This window comes from Lycorma delicatula, chromosome 8, assembly GCF_047948215.1.
Source record: "Lycorma delicatula isolate Av1 chromosome 8, ASM4794821v1, whole genome shotgun sequence".
Classification (NCBI taxonomy): domain Eukaryota; kingdom Metazoa; phylum Arthropoda; class Insecta; order Hemiptera; family Fulgoridae; genus Lycorma; species Lycorma delicatula.
Genome location: NC_134462.1, coordinates 87,310,319 through 87,329,083, shown reverse-complemented (window position 1 = coordinate 87,329,083; position 18,765 = coordinate 87,310,319).

Below are 18,765 nucleotides of genomic sequence, written 5' to 3'. Positions count from 1 at the left end.
AATTTTTATTAAAAATAAGTGTATATGTAATTTAATAGGTATACAAGGAAGTCGTGTGATTTTTAGGTAGATTTCATAAAAAATCTACCTATTGTAATGGGTATTGTGATTAGACTTCCGGAAAATTTCGAGATATCTTCGCGTTTCACATCCCCCAGACCACAAAACCACCGTCAGTTCAAAAAAGTTTATATGTATATACATATATATACAATTGTTTACAATTATATAGTTTTTTTACGTTTCACGTGGGAACAATAGATTAAAAATATTAATACCTAATAAAAGTTAGCTGTTCATATGTTTACTTGTAACTTTACAGTGTTGCCACTTTGTCTGCCAAAATAAACAAATCGCATTACTTTATTTAAAGACCTCGTATATACGACATGTTAAAAAAATTTTTAATTTAAAAAAAATTATCAGATGTATGAGTCGTTTTTGAATAACTGTCATCTTAACGCTTCATTCTAACGATTCAAAAATCTCACATGTCATACGTATGAAGTTGTTTTATTTAAGCTTTTACGCGACTGCCTATAAGGGAGTGTAATGTATTTAGGGTGTATGTATGTATAATATGTTTGTTCCTCCGAAGCAGCTCAATAGCTAAACGGATTGCTACCCGCACGCTCTGTAATTGTCTTTAATAATATTAATATTTAATTATCTTTAATTATATTATTAATTATTTAAATAAATGGTTTTTTTGGCAGTCGTTATTCTAATTTTTAATATTTATCTCTTGTTACTTATATTTTTAATTAAAATACGAATAGGTTTAAAAAAACGTAGACTATATAAAAAAATTGTTCACAAAGAATGAAAAGTTGAAAAACCTGGACCTTGATAAAACTGAGGAGCGAAAAAAATGACGTAAGCAGGTTTTATATTTATGTTTAACTTGAACTAAATTGATCTAGAATGCGGGATTAGGTGCATATATATACATTTTTTACCTAATAATCACCTTCGTTTTTTTCCTGTTTTCTTGAATTTTTTCATGAATAATTTTGAATATCGCTGTAATATTTGGTCGTATTTCAGTACGCTACAAACCATATAAAAAAAATCTGATGTGAACGCCACACAACTTCCTTTTACTTCTATTAAATTACATATACACATTTTTTCTGCACTTTATTTAAACTTATTTTATTTGAAAATGAGATACGATTTCATATTTCCTTTGTAAAGGTAAGAAGGTGACTTTTTGTTAGTTGCCGTGTAACAGTACGCTTTAAAACCATTGTTGAAAAGCGTTGTTATGGGTGACTCGACATTATGAGCTAAAATTTGTCCTGCTTTATTGTAAAGTCGCAAGGTCCTAAAGGAAAAGAGCTAATCTTATGTTCGGATGGTCGTAGGATGCAAACTCGGCGTATTTGTAAAAAAACCACATTATTCGTAAACAATACATAAAAAAAAAGTATGAGGGCGCATAACAAAAAAAGACCCTTTTACTTCTTGTACAAAGTAAAAGAAGTATTGTGATCGCGAAAAGTTTCGTTTTTCAGATTTCAACGGAAATATCCATTTTGACCATCCCTGAATCCATTTTGGCTACTTTCAGCGTGACGTCTGTACGTACATATGTACATCTGTACATCATACGTACATCTGTACGTTGGGTAACTCAAAAACGATTAGCTGTAGGATTTTCAAATTTTGGATTTAGGAATGTTGTAATGTCTAGTTGTGCATCTCCCCTTTTGATTGCAATCGACTGATTAAAAAGTGTCCAAAAAAATCCAAAAGCATTTGGATTTTGGACATTTTCTTAATTGCAGTAATAAGTCCTCATTGAGAGCTTTTCAACGATATATCATAAATGGTACTTATTTTCTTTGGTTCCAGAGTTATAGCCAAATGAAATTTTAATTAATAAAATATTTGGATCTATAAGGGGAAGGCACATCGGTTCGAATCAGACTTCATCTCCTTTTTTTTTTGCCTTTTTATTTTTAATTTAAATATATTGATTTATTAATAATTATGAACTTCTGATTATATAAACATGTTTAGATAAATAATAATTCAATAATAACAATAAAAAAAGAATATGAAAAATATCACAAGTTATTAATGAAATAAAATTTTATGTACTTTAAAAAAAAAGGTGTATATGTAATTTAATAGGCGTACAAGGAAGTCATGTGATGTCAAATCAGATTTTTAATTCTTTCACAACCGGTTCTTGAAGTTTTGACACGAACGAACCCAAATCATCGGATGGTTTTCCGGATGTTATACGTGTACACGTGTGTGTGTGTTCGGTTTTGTTCTCTCAATCACCTTATATCTCCAGAACTACTGGACCGATTTTGGCCAACCTTGGTCAGATTATTCTATATATTGATGCCATTAAATTTCCAACTTAAAAGGTCAAGGGGGTGAGTGAGGCTGTAGAATAAGGTCACCCTCAGTATCTCGAGATTTCGCTTAATTAAGGTCATATTTTTCTTAGGCACATTTGTTAATTGAAAAATAACAATACTTGCAAAACAAATATGTTTTGCAAAATCGCACTCCCACCTAAAAAAATTCTGTTGTAGTTTTCTTCTATGTTGTGACGTCACAGGTGAGCGTTAGAATGAAATATATTAATAATATTTAAAGTGTAAGAAACTAATTTGGTCTGCCTGGGACTCGAACTCGATTGCTTGGTTTGCTCAGTACCTGGTGCGTTAAACCTTGCGGTTGCACCGGTCTGCCGAATGTGCGAGCGAAATTTGTTTTATGTAAGTTGTAAAATTACATTAGTTTAGTTAGTGCCGACCGTCGCCGCTAGTACCGCCACACCCACGCGAATTAAATACGGTATACGCTTTAGTTAGATTCATTGAATTAAATTAACGAAAAAATATTATATTTAAATAAATTAAAAATATTTTAAGTTAAGTTGTGTGTGTATGTGTGTGTAAGCCGTTTATCACAAATAACCCACAGTAGTCTGCTTTTTTTTCTAAAACTGTGTTAAAAAAATCTGTGACCGTTTTGTATCTTGATTGATTTCAGTTTTGATATCAGAAATGATTCGAATCATAAGAAACTTTAATTAGAAACTTAATTTTGGTATCGGTCAAAGTTTCTTGCACTAATTTTATGGTTTTACGATCGTTTCCGAATTCGTCTGAGGTATCTATTACTATTTTTTCCTGTTAATCGAATCATAAATTGTTTTAAATCTACTAACGTTACTAATTAATTACTTGTAGATGTTTTATGTCTTCTCCCAGATTTCTAAGAAGATTGAATACATATTAGTCAATTAAAATTATTTATTTTAAGAATATTGTAGATTTTCTCTTACATTCTATTTATTTATTATACTTTAGATACCTTGAAATTAAAACACCTTCAGTAGTTAATAAAACTTAAAAGACAATCTCTTTTTTTCCTGTTTGCCCCTTTCTTTCGAATCTGTATTCTTTATTGTAAATCTAATCTAATAGAAATTATAATATTCTGCTTAATATAAAATACAGTTTACACTGCAACAATGAATTATTAAAATTATAATGGAAATACATATTTACATTTCATTTCATTCATTTAAAACACTATTTGATTAAAATTATATTATTAGTTTAAATCCAATAAATATTTATCTTATTTTATAATGCAAATAATGAATTGTGTATTTTTTTATTATTATTAACATCCTGCTATTAAACAAATTAAATTACCATTTTTATAACTTACTTGTAGCCTATATTTAAATTAAGTTCAGTAAAATGTTATTTATGATTTGTTTAATCTACCTTATAGTCTACCTTTTTCTTATATGCAATGTAATTTATGAGTTAAGATTTATTTTCAATTGTAAACTTATTTTGTATGCTCCAGTATATATTGGTTCTCATCTGGCACTAACATTTTCTGTTATCTATTTCCTACTAACCTCTTTTTCATTTACTTGTTTTCTACCGTGATACCACGCATAGTCTTTTACACCTCCTACTTTTGTGAATTTCTTTTCAACCAGTTTTAATCTAGTTTTATTTACTCTTATTTTTATTACTGTAAATCTCCTTCTTTCTTATTCTAAATATTTAAGCACCTTATTAAAAAAAAAATGTTTTCTATTCATATTTTAAGCGAAATCAACGTTATATTCATAGGAACTTCTTTTGCTGTTTAGCTTCCGGAACCACCGTAAGGTATTACTTATGAACGTAAATGAAATTAGTCTTTTACAGTCTCAGGTCGACCATCCCTGAGATGTGTGGTTAATTGAAACATCGTCTGATACCAAAGAATACCGTTATCCACGATCTAGTATTCGAATCCATATAAAAGTAACTGCCTTTACTAGGTTTTAAACCTTAGAACTTTCGACTTCGAAATCAGCTGATTTTCGATGACGAGTCACCCCTAACCTGGTGGGTCATTCATTAGCAACTCTTTTTCTGTTTAGCCTCCGAAATCACCGTAACGTAATACTTCTAAGGATGATATGTATGAGTGTAAGTGAAGTGTCTTGTACAGTCTCAGGTCGACCATTCCTGAGATGTGTGATTAATTGAAAACCAACCACCAAGGAACACCGGTATTCACTATCTAGTATTCAAATCCGAATACTCATTAGCAACTTTCTTTTTTCCTGTTTAGCCTCCGGTAATTACCGTTCAGATAATACTTCAGAGGATGAATGAGGATGATATGTATGAATGTAAATGAAGTGTAGACTTGTCCAGTCTCAGTTCGACCATTCCTGAGATGTGTGGTTAATTGAAACCCAACCATCAAAGAACACCGATATCCACGATCTAGTATTCAAATCCGTGTAAAAATAACTGGCTTTACTAGGACTTGAACGCTGGAACTCTCGACTTCCAAAACTCATTAGCAACTAGAAAATGTTACCAGAATGTCGTTAAACTACATATAACATTGTTTAAATTCGGTGATCTACAGTTTATTAAACGTGTATTTGGCCGCCAGCATTTTTTCTTACTTTACATCTATAAATTTACAGGTTGCGCTCTAAACGTTTAAAAAATATAATAAATAAATAGTGTTTTGGAATCATCAGGTTGTAAGCAATACAGTTTATAACTCTGTTAGGATTCTTAATAACATGAATTTTACAGGTTTTTTTTTCAGTTTTTAAATGTTTCTTATTTTAATTCATTAAAAACTATAACACTGACGTACATAGTTTCAATCCCTTTACTAATCATTTTACTATTTCTTTATCAAGATTTTTCTGTTGAATGGAAGCTTTTGTTATCATACTATAATATTTAGTGATATGTAAATCTTTATAAATAAACTTCCAAATAGTAACTACAACTCTTTTTTTTTCTATATTTAAATAATTTCTCTTAAAAAAAAAAAATTATAGTTACTCGCAATTTTTATTTTATTTATAATTTTAAACGCTTTTATTAAACTCCCATTGTTAAATGGTTGAATCAAGTCATGCAATCAATGTTTCACCCGCTTTCCATTATATAGTCGACTTGAAATTTTGGGCATAGGTTCATTCCCAATGACAATATGATAATTAATCATTAGTGACATCCTACTGATTAATAATTGTGAAATTATTATAAAATAATTAATTTTTAAATGAAGTATGCAATAAAAAAAACTCATGTTTACTAGTATGTCAGCTTAATGTCAAAGAATCACATGTATAAAACATGTGATTTATGTTTATATTCCAGTATCTGTGTCAAATAAAATAGAAAATATTTTGTTAAAATAAAAAACAAAAATTATTTTCAAGAACATTTTAATTTAAATTACCTGAATAATTAAATGTGATAGTATTTTAATCCATTAAAATAATGTTGTCTTAAGCGACTACAAATAAAAACATAAAAGCCCTGATCGTCATAAATTGCTTTAACGGTTCAATAAAAAATATTCTCTCGTTATTTATAACGATGTGCCCCTAAGTTTTTATTTTTAATCACATAATACATACCAGCATTATTTTTATGAAAGAATTTTTTTTTGTTGTAATTTTAAGTATATTTAAAACCATTCTTTCTAAACGTTTTTGGTGTTTCTTTTACTTTCCCGGTTAAATAGCGCTATAGCAGAGCTATACCTCTAGAAGGGGGTATTACAAAGTATTGTAATCGGTGCAATTAGGGAATGTGCGGTGTTCACCGGATATTGACGTTTACACACCTAAGGAACCCAAAGAACCGGATGGAAATTTTCACCTTATATCTCCAGAACTACTGGACCGATTTTGACCAAACTTGGTCAGATTACTTTTACATATGGGGCATTGATGCCACTAAATTTTCAACTTAAAACGTCAATGGAACGAGGTTGTAGAGCAAGGTCACCCTCAGTATCTCGAAATCTCGCTTACTTAAGGAAATATTTTTCTTAGGCATATTTGTTAATTAAAAAATAATAATACTTGCAAAAAAATATGTTTTGCAAAATCGCACACCCACCCCAAAAATGCTGTTCGTCTTCTATGTTGTGACGTCACAGGTGAGCGGTAGAATTAAACAAATGAATAATATTTAAAGCGTAAAAAAGTAACTCGGTCTGACTGGGTAATTTGATTGCCTGGTTGTCTCGATACCTGGTGCGTTAAGTCCGACCGTGCGAGCGAGATTTTTTTACGTAAGTTGTGAAATTACATTAGTTTAGTTAATGATGACCGACGCCGCTAGTACCACCACACCCGCGCGAATTAAATACGGTTTGCGCGCGCGCTTTAGTTAGAAGCATTGAATTAAATAAACGAAAAAAAAAATATTTAAATTAAGTTGCGAGTGTAAGCCGTGCATCAGAAACTACTGTATTTCTGATTTTTCATTTCTTTCATTAACATCAATCTGAATATGATTTTCTTCCAGCGATAAAACGTTTAGGTTGATGGGTGTTGTGAGAATGTACTAAATATTTTCAACAGTTTCGCTTTCTTTAAACCTACTAGATTGATCCTAGTTAAACTGGTATGCAAAGTTATTGTCTTAAGAGTTCTGTAAAATAATTTCTTTAAGGTTTTAATAAAACATCATGACAATTTCGTCTGCTCTGAGACAGATCCCTTACTTCTGTCCGTTTCTGTTCTTTTCTATTTTCCGCTAAAGTTTTGAGTTCTTGATGACTCCCATTTTCTTACTAGATATTCTAAATCTTTTTCTCTTGTTCGTTTCATCCTCTATTGCTTTTTCTAACAATTTTTCAATCTCATGGTATCATGATATACCCCAGCCAACTTGATTTTCATATTTTGAATAAGTTTCTATTCTCATTAATTCTGGTCATTACAATTTTAATTTATCACCCATGTCTTTCCACTTAATTTCTCCAACATCCTGCTCATATTTCAGGTAACCTCCAGACATTATTTTTCTCCCTTGTTCGTTGGTTCCATGTTTCATATCTATTTAGAACTAAAATCTACAAAACTTGTAATTATGTGTATTTTCCTTCTTTCAACGCTTTCTTCGTCCTCCTCTAAAGCAGTTTTGATTGTATCTTCAGTACAAATAATAAAAAAGTTTTGAGATAAACACTTTTACCCTATATGTCTTAATAGAACAGCCCAGTCAGTTTGTGCATTATTTATTTTCATAGTTGTTGATTCGCATAAAACATTGTTTGATAATTTCTTTTCTATTTTCCCAATGTTTTATTCGGCTTTTTAATGTTTCCATTAAGATTTCCCATGTAACAGAGTCGAATTTTTTTTCATATTTCTTAAAACATATAAACCAATAAAATACTACAAGCCTCATCTCCTCAGAATTTTTATCATCTTCTTTGATCGTTTGGTCTATATTTTAGATTAGTGTTTAACTTAAAATTCGCAGAAGAATCTTAGGTAAATCGTAAAGCAAACTAGCCAACAATCTTATTATTTCATTGAGATTATTATTACGTAAGATGTCTTGAAATAGATTTTAAATAAATGATAAAGTATGAATAATTACTGTACTGTAAGTCACCGAGTTGTGTTTCTTTGTACGGATAAAAAGGGAAATATTTTATACGTAATATTTTTTAATATTTTTCAAGTAGTTTATATCCTTATATGGGGACCGTATATAGATAAGCCTCGTATGATATGATCATCAAAATCTTCTTTAAGACGGCATACGATCGTAATCTTTTATATAACATATATTGGTTAATAAAAATTTATGTTAACTAAATAAAGATCGTTCATACGATTAAATAATATTATTATTAAAAGATAAAAACCTTACATCACATTATTTTATATGCTAATAAAAAAGAAATCCTTTATGTGCAAGAGAGACTGATTGATGAAACAGCGGATGGACAGTTAATAAAAGAAAGGCAAAAAGCAAATGAACATAAATTGACGCCTACATTCTTTTAAATTATACAGTAAAGTAGAAGAGGAGAACATTATTTAATATTCTATATATCTAAAAAGTGAAAACAAAGAAAAAATATTGAAATTGTCTCGATGATATGATTATCAAACATATTACACATATAGACTGAATTATCTGAGCCTACACGAATCGGTACTCGTAAATAAATAATAATAGTTTTTTCTTCGACGAATACTTTTATATTTAACCGATAGATATGCGTGTGTATTTATATGTTTATGTTCTTAGTTTTTCTAATTTTTGAAATATTTGTTTCTTCATACGTAATTCCAAAACATTTTTTAACATTAAAATCATAATTGCACTACTGCAAAATGTCGGACGATACTGAGAAACGTTTTATAGACCTTAAGCTAACGGGCCGAATAAAGTTGTATTTTTATCTTCAGATACGTTGCAGTAAATGTATTTCTTTTTCTTTTCTCTGTAATGTATTGTAGATTAAATAATTAATTCTCAACATCAGGCTAGATAAAATTTATTTTCAATGATTAATTACGATATATAACAATAATTTTTTATCTCAATTCATACAATTTATAATGATGTATAAATATTATTTTTTTTTTTTAATAAAAAAAATACACGCCAATCAAATTTCCTTTTCTAAAAAAGTATGACTTTTATGATTTTCCAAAATGTTAATTCAAATTTTACATGAAGGGAAATTTAGTATTTAAAAATATAGTTATCTCATTATCTCTAAAACATAGCTAAATTGGATACGCTAACGAAATTAAAGAAGAAAAAGTTAAATTTTATCAATTTTTTTGTAGCATAACCACATTTTTTATAGATCTATATAGCTTATTATTATTATTATTATTACTACTATCATTATTATTATTATTTTATTGGAAAGTATCAGTACTAAAATACCATTCACTTAAAATGTAATTTCCTTATATATATAGGCCTATGAATAAATTTGTGGCTCCAAAAGTCGACAAAATTACTAATTAAACTGAAATTTATATATGCTACAGTAGTATACCTGAAGTTGTGCACATGAAAATTTGATGAAGATTGAGTCGTTCCAGAGCTACGCTTAATTTAAGGTCCACAACAGACAACATAATCTCAATTTGAGGTTATGTTCACTGACTGTATTGATTTATTTTTCAGGAATAATTAGAGATCGAATAGTTATTTTTGTTGTCTGTCCATAAAAAGTTTCTATTAATTAAATCTAAAATAAGTAATATAAATTCCGTTCAGTTCATGTAACTGTTAAGAATCTTTCTTCGTTATCAAAAATAAAAAAAAAGATTAAAGATTTAAAATTAATAAACAAAATAAGTCTTAAACCAATCCAACCAACAGTAGTCCAGAACAAACGGACTTTTCATCTGATTTATATTCCATTAACTAATTCACTGAAATTATAAAATAATTTAAAACAAGGAGACTGACTTTTTATTTCCGACGCCCTCGCTATTTCGCAGTCAGAAACGCACTGATTTTCAGAGTACAACGCACTACATACGATGTAGGCCATACAGACAAGCATCAGGTTTTAACTCGCTCAGCACTGTGACTCGCTGCATGAGCGCGTATGAAAAAAATACACCAAAACACAGTCAGCATAACCTCAAATTGAAGTTACATTGTCTGTTGTGGATTTTAAATTAAGGGTACCTCAGGAATGACTCAACCAATCTTCATCAAATTTTTATATGCGCAACTTCGGGTACACTACTAGAGCAAATATAAATTTCAATGAAATTGATCTAGTAGTTTTGGAGATTTTCGAGCCACACAATTTATAAATAGGCATATATATATATACTAAAACTAAAAGAAATATTCCTAGGAGAAAAGGCAATTTCTCCTTCGTTTTCCCCCTGTCCGCCATTTTGTTATTTTTATATAAAAATTTATATCTTAAGTTCGAATAGACGAATCACATTATAATTTGGTAAGCGCCTTGTTAATAAAGTTTTAAAATTAGAAAAAAATCTGGACTTAAATACCTTCGCAAATTACAAAATGGCGGCCATGTTTATTTTTCAATCTGTTATATCTCCATAAATATTAGTTTTATCAAAATTTATGTTTTCGCTATTTATGTTATTCGTTATTATATGTTATTCGTTATTTATGTAGTCTAGTATTGTGAGAAAATTATTATTTAATTCGATACTAATTTACAATACTAGAATTAGCAATAAGTAAAAATTATTAATATTTCATCGATTGAACGTAAAGTGGAGGACGTGAAAACAGACACTTAATTACAACATCAATTTTCTGCCATAACTCGGATATTTGTTAACCGATTTTCAAAAATAAAATGACACTTTGTTCAAAATAAAAGGCTTAATATTTTAGCAAATAACATAAATTTTGATAAAATTAATATTTATGAATATATAACGAATTCAAAAATAAACATGGCCGCCATTTTGTAATTTGCAAAGGGTCTTGATTTCTTTTTAATTTTAAAACTTTATTATCAAGACGCTGACCAAATATTAATGTGATTCGTCTATCCGAACTTGAGATATAAATTTTTATATAAAAATAACAAACTGGCGGACAGTGGAGAAAACGAAGGAGAAATTGCCATTTTTCCTCAGTATATGTTTTCTTTAGTTTTACAAATAGAATCCGAAAAAGTATAGCCAGCTCACCATTTTAGAAACATGTATATATATATATATATATATATATATATATATATATATATATATATATACATACAGGTGTCCTTAAAAGGTAGGACGAAACTCTACTTAACATTCTGAAGAAAAAATGTCCAGTGAACATAGGTCCGAAAACGCATATTTCTCTGTTTGTCCGCTATTTTGTGATTTTTAAGAAAAAAAACCTTTTTTCAATAACGGTTGGAGATAACGTACTAAATTTTTGTACTTTATTTTAAATTAACATTAATAGGAAAAAAACAACGTTACTCTTCGTTGACAAATTTCAAAATTACGGTCGTTTTAATTTTTCAATCTTAAATATCTAAGGAATTATTAGATTTACCAAATTGTGTTTTATAATAAAAATTATGAAGCATTTTTTTGTGAACACGAAACCTTAGTCGTAAAAATCCGACAAACAATAGAGTTATTGCAAAAAGTAAGCCTCAACCGATATGACAGCAACTTGTTTTTTTATTATCATGTCTCACTTGATAACTAAACAAATTTTCTGATTAAAATTTCTGAAATAACTATTTTAATCAGAAACCAAGATAATAAAGAAAACTAGATAGCCGCCATTGTTTGTTGTTTTGTGGCTAAGGTGTCGTTTTGTTCACAAAAAAATGCTTCATAATTTTTATAATACAACACAATTTGATAAATTTAATTATTCCTAAGATATTTAGGATTGAAAATTTGAACTGACCGCAATTTTGAAATTTGTCAACGAAGAGTAACGTTATTTTTTTCCTATTAATGTTAATCTAAAATAAAGTACAAAACTTTATTGCGTTATCTCCAACCGTTCTTAAAAAATAATTTCATTTTTAAAAACATAAAATGGCGGACAGACCATTTTATGTTTGACAGAAAAATGTGCGTTCTCGCACCTCAGTATATTAAATAAAATCACTTCCTAGAGTTTTACTTCACCTTTAAAGGACACTCTGTATATAAAATAATAATAATAAATGATAACTTCTCGGTTGGATGTTAAAACAAGAACATAGAATATTCAGATCCAAAAAAGTCACTAGGCAAATAATAGAAATATACAGATGAAATATTTAGATCACCAATATTTCATGCTATACTTTTTTTCAGGTAAAAACAATAATTTTACAATATTATGATATTTATACTTTTTTCCTATTTAGCCTCCGGGAATCACCGTCAGGTATTACTTCAGAGGATGAATGAAGATGATGTGTATTAGTGTAAGTGAAGTGTAGTCCTGTACAATCTCAGGTCGACTATTTCTGAGATGTGTGGTAAATTGAAACCCAACCACCAAAGAACACCGGTATCCACGTTCTAGTATTCAAATCCGTATAAAAGTAACTGCCTTTCCTAGGATTTGAACGTTGGAACTCTCGACTTCGAAATTAGCCGATTTGCGAAGATGCATTCACCACTAGACCAACCCCTGTTGGTTGATATTAATAGTTAAAATAAAATAAAATACAAAACAAGAACACAACTTCGCCAGCAAAGCGAGGCTTTATCAAGTGCAACTAGGGGAAATTATGTTATTGTTTTGTAATTTTAAGTATTAATAATATTGTAAAACGATTGTTTTTAACTGAGGAATTGTAATATGGAATATTTGTGATTTAAATATTTTGTCTGCATATTTAATTTATTTTTATTATTTACGTAGTGACTTATTAGGATTTGAATATTTTGTGTTCTTGTTGTATATATATATATATATATATATATATATATACAGTTACGTGGATGGTATTTTCGTACTCCTAATTCCTCTAAAAGTAAAGTAAATTCAATTCCGCCAAACTCCAAATGAACTCCAAATGAAAAAAAAGTGAAAGTAATACCGTAAATTTCTTTGAAATGTCGGTAAAAAAACGAAATATGTATTTACGGTATCCCAGAAGAAACTTAAGAAACTTATTCAGGAAAAAAAAATTTAAAAAAACGAAAAGCTTAATAAGGTAAATTTTCTGTCTCGCTTCGTTTTCCCTTTGTTCCTTTTTTTTTCAATAACAAAATATACTTAGGAGTGAATTGAGATATATTAGTGAAATTTTATTTAGTTCGAAAATTTCACCTTTGAAAACTCAAAGGAGGCCATTTAAATATTTTAATTATTAATAGCTAGTTTGTTTAAGCGAATTATGTTAAATTAATTAAATGTTAAATCTTTTATTGTAAATAAAATGAGACCTATTTTCTTCAATCTCTTGACAAACAGTTGAGATATATCTAAAATTGTTGAAGTAGATGGAAAAAGTTATGCAAACTGATTTTAGCCAGAACTGTTTTCCTGAATTACGACATTATAAGTACACGGGAATATTTGTTGTCAATTATACGTTCGTTTAGTTATAAAAACCATGTTAAAAAGGTGACATTGATAAAGTGGTAGTCAAGTCCAGTAATATTATTATTCAATTCAAATTTTATCAAATTTCGTTAATTAGATAAGAGATTAATATTTCCAGCCGATCTGCAATTCAGCACAACCTCTTAAGTACTCTAGTTTCTATTCCAGAGTTTTAATTCTTTGAAATACATCACAAATCAATCACTAAAATTATAATAGGAATTCATTAGTAGAAGGTGAAAGGCAGAGTAGCAGCAGCAGCGCAGTACTCGCCTTACTAAAAACATCGAGTATAATATTCGAATCGCTATCCATATAAAGAGAGCATGTAGTGTAACACAGGAACAAAGTTCTGAAATAAACAGCTGTACCCGGGCATTAAATACCATAACTCTTACCTTTTTATAGCTTGTCCAGCAGACAAATATTCGTGACAGATAAATAACTTAAAAGGTATTAAAATATTTTACCTTAATGATATATTGTGCCTTAATAATGATGATGTTATCAGGCCATTAATGTAATACAATTTTATTATATTATAATGACGTTATTATTATTTTTTTGTTTTTTTAATTGAAATAGAAGGTAAATATAAAATATATTAATTTAACTAGTCAGTAAGTTAAGCTTTACTCATTAATATTTATTATCCTGACCGATGATCATGATAATCTTTATTTAGTAAGCCGGCTTGTACAATATTGGAATTAATAAATAATATGTGGGTGTCAATTCGGATGTTTCAACAGCCTTCATGTAAGGTTTTTTTTATTAAAATAAAAATAATAATAAAAAAAGGAAAAAAAGACAACTGTTTTTATAAAACTAGACACCCACACCAAAATACATTACATTACACCTACAACAACTACCTTATAAAGTATGAAGATTACATACAGGTACTACAGAGTAAACAGTACGGTCTTCCTTGCCGTTCATTTTATACTAAATCTACCAGTATACGCTGAGGATATTGCATGATTAAATATTGGATAAACAGTAATTTATTACCTGCAATATTAATTCTTATAAAATAATAAAAGGTTTCTACGTAATTATATAATTTCTATAATATACTGTAGTTATTTTCTTTTATTATATGTATTTTATTTTATGAAATTATCTATTATATTTTTCACTTAAATTCAATTAGGATTCAATAAAACGAATTTCGTAATAACTCTAATTATAATTTCTGTAGAATTTTATTTTATGTTGTTAAACATTGTATGGTGTTTGCATATATATATATATAAGTAATAAAGTAAAAGTATTGCGGATAGGCTAGTATATATATTTATATATAATACGCATCCTGCGTGCGGCTGCGCCGGCGATATCAATGCGACTTCACCCGCAATACTTTACTTTCCTTTCTATCGATATAGCTATAGCTTTAGAAGGAAAAGTACTGTAATCGGTTCAATTTGGGCATATGCGGTTTTCACCGGTCTTGACATTTTGATAAGGAACCTAAAAAAGCGGATGGAAATATTTTGAATTTTAATGTACGTATGTACGCGCGCGCGCCCGCGCGCGTGTGTGTGTTCGGTGTTAGCATCTAAATCCCCATATATCTCCATAACTACCGGACCGATTTGGACCAAACTTGTTCAGATATATTGGGCATTGATATCATTAAATTTTCAACTTAAAAGGTCAAGGGGTGAGGCTAAAACAAGTTACCTTCAGTATCTCGAATTTCGCCTAATTAGAGTCTCATTTTTCTTAGGCACATCTGTTGACCATTAAAAAATAATAATATTTGCAAAAAAAACTTTGCAAAATCGTACTCCTACTCCAAAAAATGCTCCAAACTAGTGGCTAAGTGGGTATACTGCGTTAATAGTACTTTTTGTCACCACAAGGAGCGCTAGTATTGCATTGACATGCTAAATTGTGTGTGTATGTGTGTGTAGGCCGCGTGACGGGAAGTCCTACAACTGTGTTGTCAGCTTTTTTTAAAATCAAACTTATTTATTTATGAATAAAAATGATTTAATCTTCCTTAAGATTTTCCTTAAATCCTGATAAAACGGTAAATAAAATTTTTTATTAAAAATACAGAAGAAATGTATGATAAATGACGAATTATTGCCCAACGCTTAATTAAGGAAAAATAAAAAAAAAGATAAAAAAATTGAACAATCTTTGTCAGATCAATCTATCGTATTAATGATTTGAAATGATCCAGTCTAAAATGATATGCAAAAGCCCACCCAATAAAGGTAAAGAAAAAATGTATTACAATTTCCAATCTAGCATCCCCGTTGCAGCTTCTGCGCTGTTTGGTTACTCGCATTTTTCGTCGCGGTCAGGGGATATTTAGCCTGTCGTGGCTTGCTTCGCTCTTCCTTCCCGTCTAGCCAGAGGCCTCTACTGTTTAGAACTCGCTGCGTTCATTAAACTCATGCTTCTGAAAATAATAATAATAATAATAAATAAAAATTAAAGCCTATTTATTTTATAATAAAGTATCAGTGTATTGTAATTTCTTCAAAACAACAGTTTGGTCAGTACAGGACCCCAAAATTTAAGCGATTTAAGAATATGGGTTTCAAAACTTCGTCTTAAAAATATTAGTTACAATTGGTAACTTCGTACGGGTAGAAATGTATTTTGCCCGGTTCTTAGCGTTACCCCGACAAATATCACTAGGAGGAGGTAACCGTATGTTGTTTCTCGTTATTAAAAAAAAATAATAATTACTTTTATTTTATGATTTTTAGTCAAGTAACCGGAGACAGGTATAGCCAGTCGCGTCACACATACAGAAACAATGGCTGTATTGGTTCAGCCGCTGCCCGGTATATCGTCACACTCATTATATATTGAAATTTAAAAAATCCGAAAATGGTGTTAAGATATTTATCTGAAGAGTATCTGCAAGCCCCAGTCTACTGAATATCTGGTTTAGTATAGTAGGAAATGGGGAAAATTTGCTATCATCGTTCTAATATTTTACCTTTCTTCATCCCCTTTCACTTTCGAAAAATCTAGAAATCGGTTTTTAGATATTTACATTAAAATTACACACACCAAAAATCAATCTTGATATCTTCTTTTTTTACTGAAGAATAATAAAAAATAGTAAATTTCATTGTTACTCCATTTTATTCCTTTAAACTCGGAATTTCAAAATATCCTTTCGTAATATACATCATAAGAAGAACATGCATAAAAACTTTCATCAATTTATCGTCAGTAGTTTTAGCTGGGCATTAATGAATCAATCAGTCAGTCAGGACAAGTTACTTTATACGTATACACATTGTATACATTTTTCAAAGAATCTTTTTGTTTATTTTACAGAATGTACCTTTAATTCGAATTAATATTAAACATATATAAATTAATATTATATTTGAGTCGATTATTTGGATTCAGTAATAAATTTATGCTTTTCTAAAACTGTTGTTCAGAATCTTATAGTATTAACATTACTTGTGAACTTCCAGTTGTATAATTATGTACAGCAAAAAAAATAAATAAATAAATAAAAATAAAAAATCTATTTGAAAATAAAAATAATGGTGGTCTTTTATAAAGAACAATAATATACAGTTCATCAAAATCAATAATAAAATCTTTTATAATATACAATCTAGATTTATTAAAAACAGTCAATAATAAAACTTAGTACAGTTTGTGACTAACTATGAAAATATTACACTGGAAAATTCGGCTAAATTTTATACCGAGTGATTCACCAAAGTTCAAATAACAACTATATAATGTACGAGTACATCTATATTATATGTTATATCTACGTAACTAATATAATAAAGTCCTTTAGTTGTTCGGAAACACTTCGTTAGCATGCGTAGGTTGGCGAAAAATTTGTCCTGATCTCTGTGCCTTCAGTAAAATTAAGCCAGGCTGTAATTCCTAGGACTCAAATTAAGGAATAAATTTGTAGTTTTATATAAAATCTAACTACATATTTAATAAATAGTTAAAATCTCACACATTTTGATATGTTTTTTTTTTAATAAACTATGAAGTTCTTACGTTTGTATTTAGTTGTGGAATTTAATCATACCATTTTACTCAGAATCAAATTTTCTATAAGTTTTGTTGAAAATCTTTTATATATTTATTATCGATTTAACAGTTATTTTATACCAAACATAAAATTGTGTGTTTCTTGACCGCAGCTTTTGTCTTTTTCCCAGATTTCTCGAAAACTAATAAAATTATTGTTCTAGGACGTATTTTATTTATTTTTTTCTATTTTTCACTTCAGATTTTTACTTCCTTGTACGAAGTAAAGGAAGTATTGTGATTACGAAAAATTTTGGTTTTCAGATTTCAACGGAAATATCCATTTTGACAATCCCTGAATCCATTTTTGGCGTGACGTCTGTTCGTACGTATGTATCTCGCATAACCCAAAAACGATTGTAGCCAAATAAAATTTTAATTAATAAAATATTTGGATCTATAAAGGGAAGGTTCGAATCCCACTCATCTCCTTTTTTTAACTCAATTTAAATATATCGATTTATTAATAATTATTAATTTCAGATTGAAAAAATAAATTTACAATAAATAATAATTCAATAACAATAAAAAAAAGATATGAAAAAAATCAGAAGTTATTAGTGAAATAAAATTTTATGTTTCTTCATTTTAATTCAAATATTTTTACAGAGGTTAATAATTATTAATAAATCAATATTTTTAAATTAAAAAAAAGTATATGTCTATGAAATCGGATTCGAACCGATGTGTGCATGGTTACGGAACCGACACGTTCTCACTTAAACCACATAACTAATTGAGCGACGTGAAACAAAATTAATATATAAACTAACATAAAATGCTGATACGGACGCCACAAAAAAATGTGAAGCAATGTGGTGTCTACCACAATACAACGTGTAACTGTCCACTTAATAAAGAATTGAAGGATCGTATCTCACTTTCAAATGAAATAAGTTTAAATGAAGTGCAGAAAAAATTTGTTTATGCAATTTAATAGACGTACAAGGAAGTCATGTGGTTCCACATCATTTTTTTTAATTAGGTGATCGGACCTTTATCCGATAGGCACTTCAGCCGATAGGCTTATTGTGTAGCTATCGGAAAGCAGATAGTATCTAGAGGTAGATCGGGTCTTAGGGTATATATGGTATACAGGTTAGATCGGGTATAGGATATTTCCTCTACCAGATATTAAGTGTGAACTGCCTCTTCAGGACCCATCATTCTCAGCAAGTATTAGACCTACACCTATAAAATCGATCTTTGGGAAAAGGATCAGTGATAAAGAAAAGATGTGGTAGGTGATATAGCATGATCTATACTCATCAGGGTAAAAATGTTTGCCGACTCGCGTAATTTGTGATACAAATAAAATATTGAATGTAAAACAAGGAAGTATATATCCATTGTTTGTTTCGGGAAATAT